The sequence below is a fragment of the Bos mutus genome, chromosome 7 (assembly GCF_027580195.1).
Source record: "Bos mutus isolate GX-2022 chromosome 7, NWIPB_WYAK_1.1, whole genome shotgun sequence".
In the NCBI taxonomy this organism is placed as follows: domain Eukaryota; kingdom Metazoa; phylum Chordata; class Mammalia; order Artiodactyla; family Bovidae; genus Bos; species Bos mutus.
The window spans coordinates 106385989-106404998 of record NC_091623.1 but is presented as its reverse complement, the minus strand read 5'-3'; the positions used below and the strand labels follow the sequence as shown (position 1 = coordinate 106404998).

Below are 19010 nucleotides of genomic sequence, written 5' to 3'. Positions count from 1 at the left end.
AATCTTCTTCCTGTCATATACTCTCTTCACACACACACACATGTGTGTGTATGTGTATATGTATATATGCATGCTATTTCTCTATTCCCACAGATAATTCAAAATCTTTATTAATGAAATGAAACAAGGAAAAGGAGCCAAGCTGTGATATTCAAAATGCAGCAAAGTCAAAGTTGGATTGATTTTGAGCAGTTGTTAATTAAACTTCACCTGGAAGAGCTGTCTCCAGAATTCAGACCAAACTGAACAACCATGAACATATATTACTCCATTTCCATTACAATCCACTCTGTTAATTCTGCCTGAAATAAACAAGGCACTGAGCCACTATACCTGACCATTCATTTTTTGGCAGCCCAAGGACAGTATAACAGAGAAACTGTGTCCTGAGGATCACACAAGCTAAAACCTATAGAATCAAGAATTTTTATAATATAGCCTCTATATCTGCTGAGTCTTTGCTTTATTTTATTGACAAAGAACAGAACTGTTTTTGCCTATCTTGAGCAAAACAGCTTTATGGGGAGTATATTGGGTCAGTGGAAGAAGTAAAGTGAAAGTGAAAGTGAAGTCGCTCAGTCCTGTCGGACTCTTTGCGACCCCATGGACTGTAGCCTATCAGGGTCCTCTGTCCATGGGATTCTCTAGGCAAGAGTACTGGAGTGGGTTGCCATAAAGCACCTACTAAATAGCCAATCTTAGAAGAAAAACAGGAAGCAGGGATCCCATCAGCAGGATCTGATCAACAATTAGGGTGACAACACAGCAAAGCAGTAGTTCTGATTATCTTTTGGTGTTAGAATCACTTAACTCAATATTTAAAGTCCCCAAGTGAGGATCAATCCAGTTGCTTTTATTTGGGTCATTCACTGACCCTTTGACTAGGAACAGCAAGACAAATTACTGAGAGTCCCACCCAGAAGCTATATGAATGAGGGAGAAGAGACAATTATCCAAATAAAAGCTAGGGAGAGAGTTTCCCAAATGGAAAAAGAGTAAACTGAGTGATGAGTTAGAGGGTAAAAATCCAATACAGTAGTCCTAGGGCTTTGATTTCTCTTAGTGAACTTCCAAAAACCATCCCCAAGGGGGAAAAAATGCAAAAAGGCAAAATGGTTGTCTGAGGAAGCCTCACAAATAGCTGAGAAAAGAAGAGGAGCTAAAGGCATAGGAAAAAAGGAAAGATATACACATCTGAATACAGCATTCCAAAGATTAGCAAGAAGAAATAAGAAAGCCTTTTTAACTGAACAATGCAAAGAAATGGAGGAAAACAAAAGAATGAGAAAGACTAGGGATCTCTTCAAAAATATTAGAGATAAAAGCACTATTTCATGCACAGATGGGCACAATAAAGGATGGAAACAGTATGTACCTAACAGAAGCAGAAGATATTAAGAAGAGGTGGCAAGAATACACAGAACTATACAAAAAGGTCTTAATGACCTGGATAACCACGATGGTGTGATCACTCATCCAGAGTCAGTTATCCTGGAGTCCAAAGTCAAGTTGGCCTTAGGAAGCATCACTATGAACGAAGCTAGTGGAGGTGATGGAATTACAGCTGAGCTATTTCGAATCCTAAAAGATGATGCTATGAAAGTGTTGCACTCAACACACCAGCAAATTTGGAAAACCCAGGAGTGGCCACCGGACTGGAAAAGATCAGTTTTCACTACAATCCCAAAGAAGGGCAATGCCTAAGAATGTTCAAACTATCACACAATTGCACTCATTTCACATGCTAGCAAGGTAATGCTCAAAATCCCTCAAGCTAGGCTTCAAGAGTATGTGAACAAAGAACTTCCAGATGTACAAGCTGGATTTAGAAAAGGCAGAGATCAAATTGTCAGCATTTGTTGGATCATAGAAAAAGAAAGAGAATTCCAGAGAAACATCTACCTCTGCTTTATTGACTACACCAAAGTCTTTGACTGTGTGAATCACAACAAACTGTGGAAAATTTATCAAGAGATAGGAATAACAGATCACCTTACCTGTCTCCTGAGAAACATGTATGCAGGTCAAGAAGCAACAGTTAGAACTGGACATGGAAAAACGGACTGGTTCAAAACTGGGAAAGGAGTATGTCAAGGCTATATATTGTCACCCAGGTTTTTTAACTTACATGCAGAGTACATCATGCAAAATGCCAGGCTGGATGAAGCACAAGTTGGAATCAAGATTGCCAGGAGAAATATCAATAACTTCAGATATGCAGATGACACCAGACTTATGGCAAAAATGGAAAAGAAACTAAAGAGCCTCTTGATGAAGGTTAAAGAGGAGAGTGAAAAAACTGACTTAAAACTCAACATTCAAAAAACTAAGATCATGGTATCCAGTCCCATCACTTCATGGCAAATAGATGGAGAAACAATGAAAACAGTGACAGACCTTATTTTCTTGGGCCCCAAAATCACTGCAGAAGGTGACTGCAGCCATGAAATTAAAAACACTTCCTCCTTGGAAGAAAAGCTATGACCAACCTAGACAGCATATTAAAAGGCAGAGACATTATTTTGCTGATGACAAAAGTCTGTATAGTCAAAGCTATGGTTTTCCTGTGGTCATGTATGGATATGAGAGTTGGACCATAAAGAAGGCTGAGCACTGAAGAATTAATGCCTTTGAACTGTGGTGTTGGACAAGACTCTTGGGAGTCCCTTGGACTGCAAAGAGGTCAACTAGTCAATCCTAAAGGAAGTCAGTCCTGAATATTCATGGGAAGCACTGATGCTGAAGATGAAACTCCAATACTTTGGCCACCTGATGCAAAGGGCTGACTCATTGGAAAAGACCCTGATGCTGGGAAGGATTGAAGGCGGGAGGAGACGGGGACAACAGAGAATGAGAAGGTTGGATGGCATCACCAACTCAATGGATATGAGTTTAAACAAGCTCTGAGAAATGATGAAGGACAGGGAAGCCTGGTGTGCTGCAGTCTATAGGGTCGCAAAGAGTCAGACACAACTGAGAAACTGAACAACAGCAACAATTGTTCTTGGTCTGAGCTGTATTCTTTCATTCATATTCCCTTTCCCTTCTCTCTCTCCCTTTTTCTCTCTCTAGAAAGAGAGGGAGGGAGATGAAAAGACAAAAGGAACATTTAGAAAGAATGGCTTTCAACAGCATCCAGGGCAACCATTCTGCCTTAAAAGAATGAGCTTATGACACAGGCAATTTTTAAGACTTTGCGTTTGGCAACTTAAAACAGCTATTTTCCAAGAGGATGAATTTTGATGAATGTGGGGCTCTTTGTTGGGCTGACACCTTGATATGCAAATCTGGGGGAGAAGATGAAGAACACAGAGTGTGTAAGAGAAGAGAATTTAGAATACAGTGAGAGGAGAATATGGAATGGGAATCAGAAAGTATATTTGGCTAACTGCAAATCCCAGACTGCTCAGACATGTAAACTGAGGCTGCAGTTTGGGAAAGCAATTTATAGTCTGGTACCATGAATGAGCTGTCAGAGGTGATCTGCAAAGCAAGAGTGGGAAGCAAAATAATGGAGTACACGTGTAGAGGGCAATCTAAGATTAACAGAGTGTCTGCCTTAATATCAGGTGGCCTTCCAAGTTGAGTATGTCCCTCCTGAGAGATGGTCAAATTTGTAGGCTTAGGATTCAAAGACAAACTCCTCATTCCTTATAATAAATTTCTCTCAAACTGAGCCAGATGAATTGGTTTCTGGTTTATTTCTATCAAAATAATTCCAGTGTAAGACAAATAATTTCAGTGAAGTTTTGGGATGAAAGTTAATGGCCTGGCCAGGAAGCCCAGTGGACAATGCCAGCAGGGTGCAGGCTGGATGCCAGGTGGAGCATTAGATGCAAGGAGAAGACTGGAAGGAAGGAACCCTGCTATGGAAGCTTTAGTATCAGAAACAGTGGGGATGGAGATGTGAGCATGAGGGCAGAGGTCATCAAGATGTGACTGTTGAATTGACTCACAAGCTAGACCCAAGCATCAGAAGCTGCTCACCCACTACCTGCTTCTTGGAATGTGTGTTCCACTTGCCTTATCAACACTAGAAGCTGCCCAAGGACAGAGCCTGGAGATAGTCATATGGTGTTGAGATCATCTGGAATTTGTATATAACTGACCCAGATTGGTCCTCTATATAAACTTTTAAGATTTGACAGACAGGTGCAAAAAACTACTCATCTTGCAACAACCCATGACAAGCCTCATAAATACATTCCCTTGTTCATTAACCCTGCCACCTACAATTTGGATTAGTCTTCTTCTCTCTTTAGTTTCTCCCTGCCTTCCACATATGGAGGCTAGTTTCAGATTATACCCAGGAAGCTCCCAGGGAAGTTTTGAACCAACAGAGTCACAGAGTAGCAGTTCTCATCAATTTACCAACTCAGGATAACGGTAAATACAAGCAGAGATCCAAAACTTGTAGGTCTGGTGGACATTTTGATGCTATCCCCATGGCCTGTGTTGAGTACATCCTAACACTCCTACCAGCCTCCCTCAGAGTATGAGCACGCTGAGTGATGTGAAGAGTCATCACTACTTTTCACAGCTCATGAGTGGTGAGCGATTACTGTGATTAACAAGGATACCAGGTCCATGTACATGATGAACTTGCAGCTTTGGACAGTGAGGAATTACAGTGATTAGCTATTCAGTGATTAAAAGTTCACTGAGTAATTCAAAACCTCGGCTAATGTGGCAAAAGAGATGGAGAGGGGCATGCCCACTGCAAGGGGAGTGGATGCTGATACAGAGCCACTAACGTGAGAAGTGAGAGGAACATCAATTATCATTAACTTGGTTGCATCCACAATGACCCATAATAAACTGAGCTTCCCTGACAGAGAAAGGAGGATAAAAAGCAGTAATTAGCAAATGGTCTTGTTTGTGGAGAGGAGGACCTGAAATCTTCTTTATCCTGAGAAAATAGGATTAATTTTAAAATATCTCCATTAACTCTGTTCTAGTCATATTCAAGAATGGTTGAGTCTAAGAATTACAGAAATGGCATAGAAAGGACCTAATGTAGTGATTAAGATCTTAGGCTATGGGGTCACATACATTAAGGCCAATTATGTTCTTCTACTTATCAGCAATGACATTGTCAAGTTTACTCTAGGTAACTAAGTGACTCTTACCACTGAGTTGCTAAAGGCTTCAATAAGAAAATGCTCATAGAGTATAGAAATGTGACCATCATGCCATACTCAAGAAATATCATTATCAATAACAACAAAATGATCTTTAAACCATTCTGTCATTGCAATTTCAAGGGATTAACTTACTTTTATGTGCCCCTGTGAAATCTCTACTGTTTGTGCATATTTAACAGATTTATAGTTGATATGATACTGGTGAAAATCAATGATGGAATTGAGATTCCAAGTGTTCTCAGGTAGCTAATATGATAATCTAACTCTGATGTAATGAAATAGAACGCTGTGACTTATTCTATGCCAGGTACCATCCGACCACTAGGCATATAAAGACAATTAAGAAGTGGTCTCTGCTCTCAATAAGCTCAAAGTATAACTGGAAAGAAAGATGCATATACCAACAAATGTTCTCTCCTTGTATAAGCATAGTTGTGGGGCCATTACCAAAGGAAGGGTATGTAAACCACCAAAGAATGGGAGCCGGGAGGAAATTGAGGGAGCCTAATCTTAGCTGAATACAGAGAAAACACAATATGCAAAGGAATGAAACAGTAAATGGCATGACATATTTGAGAAACTTTAGTAACAAAGATTAGTGAATGAAGGGAGGAAAGGATAGGGAAATATAAGCTGGGCAAGATGTTGAGAAGCCTTAAGTGTCACGCTAAAGAGCTTGGAGTTCATCTCAAGGGGAGCAAGGAGAGAATTAATAGCTTACTCAAGAAATACAATTATTAGGCACCTACTATGTACCAGACATTTTCCTAGGCACTGAAAATACAGCTGGTAGCAGACAAGAGTTCCTGCCCTCCTAGGTCTTATATTTTAATGGAAAAAGGGATAGACAATGAGCACATAAATTAATAAAACATTTTTATTTTCAGCCATTATTAAGTGCTATCAAATAAGTGCTACAAAGAAGGTGTAAGAGGGTAAAAGAATAGCTATGCAGATGGAGATAATACTGGAGCCAGTATGCTCTGCGTTTGCTTCTCTGAGAAAGTAACATTCATGCCAACGCCTGAATAACAAGAAGAACAAAGATAGGCAAATTTGGTAGCACAACTATCCAAGATGAAGAAAATGTAAATTCAACTACTCCTTAGTTTAAAAGAGAGAAAGAAGGCAATGAATCTGGAGCATGTGAGGAAGGGAGGACTGGAAGGAGACACAACTAGAGAAGATAGGATCCAAATATCACTGGGCAAGGCCTCTCTGAGTGAACCATGGGGATAGCCAACCTTGTGGGCATTTCTGGAACTCTGTTGGGGTGCTTTTTGTTAGTGGCAATGACATAAATTATCTCCTGATATTGAGGTCGAAGTTGGGCTTTCTGTATCACACAAGATGGTCCACACACCAAAAAGCTGTTATTCATCCTTTCTAGTGTCCCAGTGGACATTCATTTAGATAAACTGTTGCTTACAATTTTCAGAGCCTAGAACCTAGATCCATTTTTGTATCATAATATCTTTAAATAAATTTTTAATAACTCTTAAATTTCCCAGAAACACAAATAACTTATAAACTAAACAAAATGTGTACTTTTTTATCCTGAACATTACCAACAACATTTCAGGACATAATGCCATCAGTAGCAATACTTCTTGGATATTTGAATCTCTAGTCAAAGCATAAATATGTATCAATCTGCATATGTCATTCACATATTCCTGATGACTACCCTTATAGATGCAAGCATTTACTTCCTTATGTCTTCCAGTGTAATTATGCCCATGAATGTACATATTGACATACATATTCCATTATTAAAAAAATCACTTTCCTGGATTCATGGTGAATTTTACCAAACTTTTACAAAGAATTACCATCAATTCTACTCAAACTCTTCCAAAAAACCAAAGAAGAGGGACCACTCAAACTTATTTTATGAGGCTAGCATCATCCTGATATCAAAACCAGGGGGAAAAAAAAAAGCAATACTAGAAAATGAAACTATAGGCCAATATCCCCAATGAATAAAGATGCCAAACCTCAATAAAACATTAGCCAACTAAACTCAGCATCACATTAAAAGGATCATTCACCACAGTCAAGTGCAATTTATCACTTGGATACAAGAATGTTTCAACAAATACAAATCAATCAAAGTGATAAGTCACATTAACAACTTATTGACCAGAGATACATCTTCTGTTACCCAAATATTATTGACAAGAGACATATCAATATTCACTTAAACAACAAATCACTGGCCACAGGCATTAGTTTCTGCAAAAATCCCCTCATCAATGATGTGTTAAGAGAGTGATAGAAAAGATCATATGATATTCTCAATAGATACAGAGAAAGCAGTTGACAAATTCAATACCCATTCATGATAGAAACTTTTAACAAATTAGGCATAGAAGGAACATACTGCCACACAATAAAGGCGATACAAAACAAGCTCTTGACTTACATCATACTCAATGGTTGAAAGCTTTTCCTCTAAGATCACAACCAAGACAATGGTGCCCACTCTCAACACTCCTATTCAAATAGCAGTCAGGCAAAAGAAATAAATAAAAGGTATCAGAATTTAGAAGACAAAAGTAAAATTTTCTCTGTTTGCAGATGACATGATTTTATATACAGAAAAATGTAAAGACTCAACCAAAAAACATTCAATCTAATCAACAATTTCAGTAAAGTTGTAGGATACAAAAACCAATACACAAAAATCAGTAGCATTTCTATATAATAAGTTTTCTGAGAAAAAAAGCAAGAAATCAATCTCATTTACAATAGCATCAAAAACAATATAATGCATAGGAATGACTTTAACCCAAAAGGTGAAAGATCTCCACTCTGAAATTTATGAGGCATTTGTAAAAAAAATCAAAAAAGACACAAGTAAATGGAAAGGTATCCCATCTTTCTGACATGGAAGAATTAATATGGTTAAAATGTCAATACTACCAAAAGCCATCTATAGAGTCAATGCAACCCCTTTCAAGATTCTAATGGCATATTTTAATAGAAGTAGGGAAAAAACAGTGCTAAAGGTACACATAGAGAACTACAGAAGAGTCTGAATAGCCAGAGAAATCCTGAGAGAGAAAACAAATCAGGAGGTATCACACTTACCGATTTCAAGCTCTCCTGCAAAGTTATTGTCATCAAAACATAAAAACAAACTGGCATAAAAGCAGACAAATAAACCAGTGGAATAGAACTGAGGGCCCAGAAATAAACCTAAGCACATACAATCAACTAGTATTTGACAAGGGAGCCAAGAAGAAGAAAATGTCTTTAATATCATTAAATTTCTTCATTTAATGAAGAAAAGACAGTCTCTTCAGTAAATTGCACTGTGATAATTGGATACTTGCATGTAAAATAATGAAATTGGACCCCTAACTTACACTACTCAGAAATATTATTTAATTCAAAATGAATTAAAGACTTAAATGTTAGAACTAAAACCAGGGAAACCCTAGAAGGAAAGATAAGAATAAAGCTCCTTGCAAATAAAACCCCCTGAGTTGGACCTTGGTGATAATTCTGTGGATATGACACCTAAAGCACAAGTGAAAAAAAGTAAACAAGTTGAACTACATCAAACCACGAATCTCCTGTACAGAAAAAGAAATCATCAACAAAGTGAAAAGATAACCTACAGAATGGTAAAAAACTATTTGCAAACCATATATCTGATAATAGGTTTATATCCAATATATATATATAATCAGTCAATTAAAAAATGGACAAAGGACCTAATAGACATTTTTTCCAAAGAATATATACAAAAAGCAAACAGATACATGAAAATATGCTCAATATCACCAGTCATTAGAGAGATGCAAATCAAAACCACCATGAGATAACATCTCATAGAATTGGCAATAGAATTGCCATTATCAAAACGACAAGAGGCTCTTTCAGCCATCTTGGACCCTGTGAAGGCCTGCTGGGAACAGGACTTCTAAAACGACAAATATGTCTGGAAGGCTGTGGTCCAAGGCCATTTTTGCTGGCTATAAGTGGGGTCTACGGAACCAGAGGGAACACAATGGTCCGCTGAAAATTGAAGGTGTATATGTTCGAGATGAAACTGAATTCTGTCTAGGCAAGAGATGTGTTTCTGTGTACAAAGCAAAGACCAACACGGTAACTCCTGGTGGAAAACCTAACAAAACCAGAGTAATCTGGGGAAAGCTAACTCGAGCTCATGGAAACAGTGGCATGGTTCATGCCAAATTCCAAAGCAACCTTCCTGCTAAGGTCCAACCTTCCATTGGACCCAGAATCCATGTGATACTGTACCCTTTGAGGATTTAAACTTATTGAAAAAAAAATAAAAGTGTGGATTTGTTTAAAGAGAATAAAAAGCTACTAGAGATAACAAATGCTGGCATGGATGTGGATTGTATACTGCTAGTGGGATTATAAACTGGAATAGCCACTATGGAAAACAGTATGAGAATCCTTAAAAAGTTAAAAACAGAACTAATATGTGTATATGCTCAGTCACTTAGTCATGTCCAACACTTTGCAACCTGTGGACTGCAGCCCGCCAGACTCCTCTGCCCATGGAATTTTCCAGGGAAGAATACTGGAATAAGGTTCCATTTCCTACTCCAGGGAATTTTTCCAACCCAGGGATCAAATCCCCATCTCCTGAGTCTTCTGCATTGGCAGGCAGATTCTTTACCACTTGGCGCCACTGGAACTAACATACAATCTAGCAATTCCCCTTCAGGGAAATATCCAAAGGAAGTAAAAACACTGACTTGAAAAGATACCTGCAGCTCCATGTTCACAGCAGCCTTATTTATAATAGCCAAGATAGGAAACAACCTGTGTCCTATAATGGATGAATGGATAAAGAAGTTGTGATACACACACGCACACTGGAATATTATTTAGCCAAACTGTTCTACATAACACAATGTCTATCTAGATTTCTCTCCACCTTGTAAACAAAGACATTTTGTTGACATCTGAAAAATGTCTAGGCTCTCACTATCCGATCTCTTAAATAGAATTCCAGAATTGATGGTAATTCCTCAAATGGAGGGCTTCCCTTGTGGCTCAGCTAGTAGAGAATCCGCCTGCAATGTGGGAGATCTGGGTTCGATCTCTGGTTTGGGAAGTTCGCCTGGAGAAGGGAAAGGCTACCCACTCTGGTATTCTGGCCTAGAGAATTCTGTGGACTATAGTCCATGGGGTTGCAAAGAGTCGGACACGACTGAGCAACTTTCACTTTCCTTAACTGGAATTTGACATATTTTCTGAACAATTAAACACTTGGTAAATGTGACCTCTCTACCCTACTATCTACTGCAAAATGAAGTAACATTTTCTGTACCTGCATTGCACTGTTTATTAATATTCAACTTGTGATGAAATATGACTTATTTTCCTGCCTTAGACATACTTTGAGCCTATATATCAGTCTCTACATTTCTAAGAAGGTTACCCTGACTAGTTTTGATTTCTTCCGACCCTTTACCACTGGAATCAAATATCACATCATAAAGTGATATTTGAAAAAGAACCTCTCTACACATCACCAAAGCCTGTTTTGAAAAAGGCAGTGGAATATATGTGACAAATTTCACCTGAATAGTCCAAACAGCAGGTGTCTTAGTGTCTGTCATTTTTGTCATGAATGCCAAGTTATATAGGTGGAGCCTTTTCTCCAAGTCACTTTCTCTTAGGCAGCTGTGTCTTTTCTGTCACCAACAATCTCTAGCAGTAGCACCATCTTTATTTAGTGCATCCAGTGTACGGTAAGAGATGATGCTTCATGGAGTTACGAGTTCCTCATCATTGGACTAGGTAAAAAAAGCAAATTGTCTCTGCTTGAAGATATTACAAAATTCAGACTAACAGCAACTGCAAGGCTGTAAATTACTAGATAACCCTGCTGCTGCTAAGTCGCTTCAGTCGTGTCCGACTCTGTGCGACTCCAGAGACGGCAGCCCGCCAGGCTCCCCCGTCCCTGGGATTCTCCAGGCAAGAACACTGGAGTGGGTTGCCATTTCCTTCTCCAGTGCATGAAAGTGAAAAGTGAAAGTGAAGTCGCTCAGTCGTGTCTGACTCCTAGCGACCCCATGGACTGCAGCCTACCAGGCTCCTCCGTCCATGGGATTTTCCAGGCAAGAGTACTGGAGTGGGGTGCCATTGCCTTCTCTGTAGATAACCCTAAGGATCCTTATAATTCTTACATTCTACTAATTCCATGATTCTTGTTGTTTCTTGCCACATGGGCTTGCAGTTACCTGCTTCTTTTACTTGACACTTGGAGCATATCTCCATGAAAACCACTATTCCAGTTATATTTTGCTATATAACAAATCATCTCAAAGTGCAATGACAGAAAGCAACAATCATTTTATCATGTTCATGGATCCTGTTAGGTTAGGATATGGGGCATGGAACAATAGGGCTGCCTTGTCTCTACTCCGAATGTCTGAGCCTCTGTTTGGAAGACATGCGTGGCTGGGGTGACACAGGTGTCTGAATATGACTTAAACCACTGGGGGCTGGAATCATCTAGAAGTTTTCTCACTCACAATACATTTGACACCTGTGCTGGGATGATGCGGAAGCTAATTTCAGCTGAAACTGTTGACTGCGGCATTAGGAAGCTGCTCCATGGGACTTAGGCTTCTTCACAATACAGCAGCTTAAGAATAATCAAAATTCTTATATGGTGGCTTAAGATTCCAAGGCAAATATCCCAAGAGCAAGACGGAAACTTCATTGTATTTTATGGCCTAGCCTCAGAAATCATCTAGCATCACTTTTTATAGGTTCAATCTGTCAAAGACCTTTCCAGATTTAAGGAGTGGGAAAGATGTCAAAAAATACACAGCTGCATTTTAAAGTTGCCACATTCTTTATTGCATTTATTTTAAAATTTCAGATAACACTAATCAAGTTTCTTATCTTCTTTTTTTTAAATTTTATTTTATTTTTAAACTTTACAATATTGTATTAGTTTTGCCAAATATCGAAATGAATCTGCCACAGGTAATCTTCTACACATCCAACTCTAATCGAAGGTTCATACCTGTGTAGCTTACAGACAGACTTCGGGGCTTCTAAGCACAACAGGGAAGAAATGAGTGAAACATAGTGTCCAGTGGACAAAACAGATTTTTCTCTGGAGCCAAGAAGACATACACATTTGGATTCAAATGAAGACTGGTATTCTAGACACCTGCTGCTTCCTTTATAGACCCTAGGAGATCCAAGATTAAGCTCTGCAGCACTCCAAACCCTGGAAGAAAACACCTTGCTCAGACTCAATTTATTGGACACTGACCTTTCATCCACTGAAATTTGTATGTGTTCCACAGCCTCTCAATGTTCTCTTTTGGCTAATTGGTTACCTAGACATGTCTCATCCTCGCCTGGGGACTATAAACATGCCTGAGCCTGGTAGAAAAGGTGCAGAGAAAGAGATGACTATGCTTCCCACAGAGACCCATCAGGTTCAACTTCTGAGCAACAAAGCAAAGGAAGGAAAGCTATCTCAGCAAGAGAATTGAAATGCTAGAGGAAGTAATCCCCTCCTGGCTGAGTGTGGTACCATTCTCTGTACGAACCACCACCTAATTATCCTCACTGAAGATCAGCAAAGACTGATGTGAATTAAAATCATAAACCAGCCCAGTGTTTCTGTGGGAAGGGTATGGAACTAGGTGTGGTGACTAAGATGTGCAACAATATAAAAAATGAAGATTTTGGTCAAGTCATGGAACTTCTCTATGTTTAGCTCAGGATACCAGCATTCTGGGTTTGGAGATGTTGACTTTTCAGTTCAGACACCAAACTTTTGAAGTTGAAGGTGGACTATATGTCAGCATCTCTATCTTCTATAGTAGACCCTGTGCAAGTGAAAGAAATAAGAATGCTATATGGTATTGATCAGTCTTTATAATGATCAGATCAGATGAGATCAGATCAGTCGTTCAGTCGTGTCCGACTCTTTGTGACCCCATGAATCGCAGCACGCCAGGCCACCCTGTCCATCACCAACTCCCAGAGTTCACTGAGACTCACATCCATCGAGTCAGTGATGTCATCCAGACATCTCATCCTCTGTCGTCCCCTTCTCCTCTTGCCCCCAAGTCAACTCTTCGCATGAGGGGGCCAAAGTACTGGAGTTTCAGCTTTAGCATCATTCCTTCCAAAGAAATCCCAGGGCTGATCTCCTTCAGAATGAACTGGCTGGATCTCCTTGCAGTCCAAGGGACTCTCAAGAGTCTTCTCCAACACCACAGTTCAAAAGCATCAATTCTTCGGTGCTCAGCCTTCTTCACAGTCCAAATCTCACATCCATACATGACCACAGGAAAAACCATAGCCTTGACTAGACGAACCTTTGTTGGCAAGGTAATTTCTCTGCTTTTGAATATGCTATCTAGGTTGGTCATAACTTTCCTTCCAAGGAGTAAGCGTCTTTTAATTTCATGGCTGCAGTCACCATCTGTAGTGATTTTGGAGCCCAGAAAAATAAAGTCTGACACTGTTTCCACTGTTTCCCCATCTATTTCCTATGAAGTGATGGGACTGGATGCCATGATCTTCATTTTCTGAATGTTGAGCTTTAAGCCAACTTTTTCACTCTCCACTTTCACTTTCATCAAGAGGCTTTTGAGTTCCTCTTCACTTTCTGCCATAAGGGTGGTGTCATCTGCATATCTGAGGTTATTGGTATTTCTCCCAGCAATCTTGATTCCAGCTTGTGTTTCTTCCAGTCCAGCGTTTCTCATGATGTACTCTGCAGAGAAGTTAAATAAGCAGGGTGACAATATACAACCTTGATGAACTCCTTTTCCTATTTGGAACCAGTCTGTTGTTCCATGTCCAGTTCTAACTGTTGCCTACTGACCTGCATACAGATTTCTCAAGAGGCAGATCAGGTGGTCTGGTATTCCCATCTCTTTCAGAATTTTCCACAGTTTATTGTGATCCACACAGTCAAAGGCTTTGGCATAGTCAATAAAGCAGAAATAGAAGCTTTTCTGGAACTCTCTTGCTTTTTCCATGATCCAGCGGATGTTGGCAATTTGATCTCTGGTTGCTCTGCCTTTTCTAAAACCAGCTTGAACATCAGGAAGTTCACGGTTCACGTATTGCTGAAACCTGGCTTGGAGAATTTTGAGCATTACTTTACTAGCGTGTGAGATGAGTGCAATTGTGCGGTAGTTTGAGCATTCTTTGGCATTCCCTTTCTTTTGTCTGGCTCTAGGTCAGTGAACACACCATCGTGATTATCTGGGTCATGAAGCTCTTTTTTGTACAGTTCTTCTGGTATTCTTGCCATCTCTTCTTAATATCTTCTGCTTCTGTTAGGTCCATACCATTTCTGTCCTATATCGAGCCCATCTTTGCATGAAATGTTCCTTTGCATGAAATGTTCCTAATTTTCTTAAAGAGATCCCTAGTCTTTCCCATTCTGTTGTTTTCCTCTATTTCTTTGCATTGATCGCTGAAGAAGGCTTTCTCATGATAGTTAATGCTAGTTAACAAGTTAACTGAGCACTTAACATGCAAGTGCCAAATTGTTTAACATGTGTCACCTGATTTCACCCTTGTAATAATCCCATTTTACACATACAGAAACTGAGACCCACAAGGGTAAAGTAAACTACCCAAAATTACATTGTTTGGAAGAGATGGAGCCAGAATTTGAGCTAAAACAGTCTACATCTAGATCTAGGATTTTAACCACCAGGAAATACTGCCTCTGCTGAGGAGTTTATGTGAGACCCCCCCAGGTACTTCCTGGGCAATCAAGAAGGGCTGGAAAAAGTGACCCTTGACCTGATTCTTCAGGCTAAGGAGAAACTAGCTAGGCTGAGCAAGGGTAAAGGGTTTTACAGGGGATCACTGCTGGTACAAGTGTAGGCAAGAGTCTGAAGGCTGTTGAGAGTTAGGATATGCCCACATGATCAGTCACTCACTTATGTCTGACTCTTTGTGACCCCATGGACTGTAGCCTGCCAGGCTCCTCTGTCCATGGAATTTCTAAGCAAGAATACTGGAGCAGATTGTCATTTCCTCTTCCAGGGGATCTTCCCAATCCAGCAATTGAACCATGTCTCTTGTGTCTCCCGCATTGGCAGGTGAATTCTTTAACTTCAAAGCCACCTGGGAAGCCCCAAGAGCCAGGATAAAAGTTCCTTAAAGTCAGGAATCAATCATGTTTTCTTCCTCACCATGGAAGCCTTTGGTGCCTGGCATGTCCTAGCTCATAATAGTCACGAGAAAAATCAAAGGAGTACAGGAGTCACAAGCATGGACCCGGGAGTCAGACTGTAGGTGTTGCGCTATGTGACTCCAAATGTGGCTGTACCTCTGTAAACTTTGGCTTTTTCCTATGTGTAAAAAATGAGAGGTGGTAATAGAATCAGCCTCCTAGAGTCGTTGTGAGGGAGGATCCAATGAGGTCATGTAGGTAAAATACATACATAGTCTAGTACCAGCCACAGAGTCAGAGATCATTTAAAAAGGTATTAATAGTTGTTTATCATTGGGTCCTTAACAAGGGAACAAACAATTGATGTGGGCATGATTATTAGAGGGCATGAGTTATTAGAAGGATTCCAGTATGAATCTAGAGGGTGAGAGGCAGGGGTACAATGGAAAACTGAGGTCAAATTGGACATCCCCACTTTCCCTGCTGTATAATCATAAGGGATTTGATTTAGGTCATACCTTAATGACCTATTGGTTTTCCCTACTGTCTTCAGTTTAAGTCTAAATGAAACCCCTTACGATTATACAGTAGAAGTGAAAACAGGTTCAAGGGATTAAGAGTGCCTGAAGAACCATGGATGGAGGATTTTGACATTGTACAGGAGGTGGTAATCAAAACCATTCCCAAGAAAAAGAAATGCAAGAAGGCTAAATGGCTGCCTGAGGAGGCCTTACAAATAGCTGAGAAAAGAAGAGAAGCCAAAGGCAAAGAAGAAAGGAAAGATATACCCAACTGAATTCAGGGTTCCCAAGGAGAGATAAGAAAGGCTTCCTAAGTGAACAATGCAAAGAAATGGAGGAAAACAATAGAATGGGAAAGACTAGAGATCTCTTCAAGAAAATTAGAGATACCAGGTGAACATTTCATTCAAAGGTGGGCACAATAATGGACAGATGTTTTCATTCCAATCCCAAAGAAAGGCAGTGCTAAAGAATGTTCATATTATGGCACAATTGCACTCATTTCACATGCTAGTTAAGTAGTGCTCAAAATCCTCCAAGCCAGGCTTCAACAGTACATGAACTGAGAACTTCCAGAAATTCATGCTGGATTTAGGCAGAAGAACCAGAGATCAAACTGCCAACACCTGGTGGATCACAGAAAAACCAAGAGAATTCCAGAAAAGCATTTACTTCTCCTTCATTGACTAAGCTAAAGCCTTAGACTGTGTGGATCACAGCAAACTGTGGGAAATTCTTAAACAGATGGGAATACCAGACTACCTTACCTGCCTCTGAGAAACCTGTATGCAGGTCAAGAAACAAGAGTTGGAACTGGACATGGAACAACTGACTGGTTCAAAATTGGGAAAGGAGTTTGTCAAGGCTGTATATGGTTACTCTGCTTGTTTAGCTTATATACAGAATACATCATCTGAAATACCAGGCTGGATGAAGCACAAGCTGGAATCAAGATTGCTGGAAGAAATATCAATAACCTCAGATATGCAGAAGACAACACCCTAATGGCAGAAACCAAAGAGGAACAAAAGAGCCTCTTGATGAAGGTGAAAGAGGATAGTGAGAAAGCTGGCTTAAAACTTAACATTCTAAAAATGAAGATCATCATCTTCATCACTAGTTGCATCATTTCATGGCAAATAGATGGAGAAACAATGGAGACAGTGACAGGTTATTTTCTTGGGCTCCAAAATCACAGCAGAAGGTGACTGTAGCCATGAAATTAAAAGATGCTTTCTCCTTGGATGAAAAGCTATGACCAATCTAGATAGCATATTAAAAAGCAGAGACATTACTTTGCCAACAAAGGTCCATATCGTCAAACTATGGTTTTTCCAGTAGTCATGTATGGGTGCAAGAGTTGGACTATAAAAAAGAAGGCTGAATGCCCAAGATTGGATACTTTTGAGCTATGATTTGGAGAAGACTCTTGAGACCATCTGCAGAATTCCCAGGATCTATACTTCCATGAGGGTTTCGTGCAGTGGCTCAGCAGTAAAGAATCTGCCTGCAATGCAGGAGATGCAGGTTCAATCCCTGTGTTGAGAAGATCTCCTGGAAAAGGACATGGCAACCCCCACCAGTATTCTTGTATGGAAAAATCCTATGAACAGAGGAGCCTGGAGGACTATAGTCCATGGGGTCACAGAGAGTCCAACATGTCTGAAGCAACTGAGCATGCACACACACTCGCATACTTCCATGAACATGTGCTTCTTTTATTAGAATTACGTTATGTCCCCATCCTGAAAGCAGGTGGTAATAGATAAGAATTGCAAGAATGTAAATTCATTTTTATATTATTTTTAATTTATTTCTTATTTTTTGGCTGCATTGGGTCTTAGTTGCTGTGCATGAGCCTTCTTTAGTTGCCCTGAATGAGGGCTACTCTTTAATTGTGGTGCCTAAGCTTCTCATTGAGGTGGTTTCTCTTTTTGTACAGCATGGGCTCTAGGCACACTGGTTCAGTAGTCATAGCACATAGGCTCAGTTGCCCCATAGCATGTGGAATCCTCCTGGACCAGGGATCAAACTCGTGTCCCCTGCATTAGCAGGTGGATTCTGAACTACTCTACAACCAGCGAAGTCCCTGTAAATTCATTTTGGTCAGGAGACCTAACTACCTTTGTGTCCTCAGCAACTCTCAAAATACCAGGAACAGAGTAGGTGTTCAATAAAGGACTACAGAAGTAACTATCTTTACAACCATCATCCAAAGAGAAAATAGTTGAATGAGATTGAATAATTAGGTTTTCCAAAAGGTAAAGAAAAATTTCCTTTGGGAGGCACTGTAAGAAGCAGGATATATGCCACAACTTGGTAACAAAGTGCTAAGAGATTGTTCACATATCCATTCATTTCTTCAAAGCTATTTATCAAGTATCTGTTATATGGTCAGGCAGTATTCCAGGGGATAGGGTATAACAAAAATAAAGAAGATCTCTGTGTTCATGACTCTTACATTTAAAAGAAGGCAGAATATGTCATCCTAGAATATGCCTCTTTAGCCATTAAAGAGGAAATCACATGTCCAAGATGGTGTCACTTCTGCTAAAGCCCATTATACCAAACCTAGATTTAACGTCTGACCCAATGGCTGTTTCAATCCTCAAAAAAAAAAAAAAAACATAATCTTAATCTGACAGTTTGGAATTTTCCAATCAGCACCAATGAGGTGATCTGTCACTTGAGCCCTCTTCACCACCACTTCCAACCCCCAATCAAAGAAAGAAGAGGTAATCTGAACATAGACCTTGCCCTTACTCCCCAAAGAGATGACAGATATCTGGGCCTGAAACAATACTTTCTTTTCATTTGCTAATAACTTCCTTTCCCCACCCTCCTCCTGCCTCTAAAACTCTCCCACTGTGTACAACCCCTTTGAGGGCTCTTCTGTTTACTAGATAGGGTGCTGCCTGATTCAGGAATCATTGAAGAAAGATAATTAGGTCTTCACATTTACTCAATTGAATTTTGTTTTTTTAATAGTGATAAAGATTATTTTGAGGTGATTATTTTTGAGAAACTGCTTACATAAGAGAAGCTCTGCAAACAGAGAAGTTACACTCCAGTAAGAATAACTTACATTTATAAAAGAAATCTCCATTTGTAAGGGTATTTCTCTCTGTACCAGGATGAGAAGAATGACTAAATCACAGGCAAATATCAACGGAGAAGGCA

At 39.7% G+C, this 19010-nt stretch overlaps 1 non-coding gene across 1 annotated transcript; it reads left to right on the top strand.

Moving 5' to 3' along the window:
- The first annotated feature begins 9089 nt into the window (after positions 1–9089).
- LOC102271574 (large ribosomal subunit protein eL33) lies at positions 9090–9431 on the top strand. The gene has a single exon (XR_001351413.1). It is a non-coding gene; the product is annotated as a large ribosomal subunit protein eL33 (transcript).
- Positions 9432–19010: the final 9579 nt, after the last annotated feature.